This window comes from Austrofundulus limnaeus, unplaced genomic scaffold, assembly GCF_001266775.1.
Source record: "Austrofundulus limnaeus strain Quisiro unplaced genomic scaffold, Austrofundulus_limnaeus-1.0 Scaffold167, whole genome shotgun sequence".
Taxonomy (NCBI): Eukaryota; Metazoa; Chordata; class Actinopteri; order Cyprinodontiformes; family Rivulidae; genus Austrofundulus; species Austrofundulus limnaeus.
The window spans coordinates 1,005,967-1,008,067 of NW_013952569.1; the positions used below are offsets into that span (position 1 = coordinate 1,005,967).

Here is a 2,101-nt window from a genome sequence, read left to right on the forward strand (position 1 = left end):
AAACGAAATCCTCCAGAGTTGAGATCACAGACGCACACACACACACACACACACACACACACACACACACACACACACACACACACACACACATAGATAAACACAGAAAGAGAAGCATCAGGATGTTACGCCGCTCACATTGATCATCTGTCTCTGAGCCATCAATCAGAGGAACGAAGGATGGAAGGATGGATGGAGGCCCAAGGTGGGCCGAGTGAAGGAGGTCTGGCTAAAAGGGGTCGGGGGTCACACACTAAAAGCCTACAGCCCCCCTCCCCTCTGATGTTTCCATTCCTCTAACACGTTGGGACTCGGCACGCGGCGCTGCAGACATCAGCAGCTGAGCGGAGGCTTCCTTTAGGATCGATAACGGCTACAGGAAATAAAAAAAAAACAGCTGGAGGTTTCCGTCCTTTGGCTCAAACCCGCGTTGGGTGCCGCAGCCTCGGAGCACGTGACCCGTTCATAAACGTGATGGTGCGTTTCCAACTGTGAGAGAAAATTAAAAGTGTTTACGAGCCAGCCTGGATTAAGACTGCTGAGGTGGTCAAACCGTGGTCACACTGAGCCGGACAACTGGGTCCTACCTTCAACTTTCTTCTGTTTACATTCAGCTTCTGCAGAAACATCACTTTTTATTCTTTGTTTAGTTTTAGAAAGACAAATTTCATTCAATCTAAACTAAAATGAAAATAAATTAAGGTTTTACAGAAAAAAAAACCATTTATTTTATCGAATTTATTTGCTGTAACGGTGAACGGTGCCAGGAGAGATAAAGGTTAAAAACTTGAAAATATTAAATTAAATCTAAAACATGAAGAAAAAACCTGAAAGAAGAAAACGTGGAGAAAAGAGGAGGTGAAGGGGAGGAAAAGTGATGCAGGTGGATCTGAGCGGGTGTGTAATGGTTGGAGTCGAGGGATGTATGGATGAAGTGGCAGATAGGGAGTGTGTGTGTGTGTGTGTGTGTGTGTGTGTGTGTGTGTGTGTTTTAGAGTGCATCTTAATCAGCGTTAATTTCACAGCAGAGTTAACCCAGTTGTCGGTGTGTTAGGCATTAAGAGCTGAGCAGACACTGTGACGCACTCACAATGAACACACACACAAATCAAGGATGTCTTTAATCCCTGCCAATTAGTACCCCACATGATCGTCTGAATACTAACAACCTGAGTGTGTGTGTGTGTGTGTGTGTGTTTGTGTAATTGATTTCTGTATCAATGCTTTGCTGCCACGTAAACACCAGCATCTCATAAAGTTCACTAAAATTATCCAAATTCTAAAACCTAAAATCAAATTAAATCTTTTTAAATTGTTTCTCAATAAAGTGATTTTCTAAAAGCAGTGTCTCACTGAGCAACTATTGGCAACAACGTTTGCACGGGAACTGAAGTGTTGCCAAACGTTGCAGAGGGTTCTGGGTGTTCTTGCACGTGGCGGCGCCTCGCTCTCGGGCCGCAGTGAGACCTTAGACCTCGTCTCAAATACAGCTTCATTTAGAGTTCTAGAGTTGGAGTGTGCAGGAAATTCAAGACAGCTTTTTGGGATTGTTTGGCAACTAAGTTGCATCAAACTGAGACATAATTAAGTTTGCAACAAATCCATTTTTGTGTAAAAAAAAAGTGTCCTAAGCAGCAGTTCTTTGTGATTCTAGGTGAAACGTTGTGTTTGCCTAAAAAACTCAGATCTGGTATTAGTTGCCAGGTGTTGCAGCTTAGTGAACTAAAGAAATAACATCCATCCATCCATCCATTCAAATATCCAAACATCCATCCATCCATCCAAACATCCATCCATCAATCCATCCATCCACCCATCCATCCAAATATCCAACCATCCATCCATCAATCCATCCATCCATCCATCCATCCATCCAAATATCCAAACATCCATCCATCAATCAATCCATCCATTCATCCATCCATCCATCCATCCAAATATCCAACCATCCATCCATCCATCCAAACATCCATCCATCAATCCATCCATCCACCCATCCATCCAAATATCCAACCATCCATCCATCAATCCATCCATCCATCCATCCATCCATCCAAATATCCAAACATCCATCCATCAATCAATCCATCCATTCATCCAT

General features: G+C 43.1%; 1 protein-coding gene across 1 annotated transcript in view; it reads left to right on the forward strand.

Annotated features, from left to right (window-relative positions):
- LOC106523847 (dachshund homolog 1) overlaps positions 1-2,101 on the forward strand; it is a gene marked incomplete at its 5' end in the record, with an annotated part of 46,721 nt that overhangs the window by 40,503 nt on the left and 4,117 nt on the right.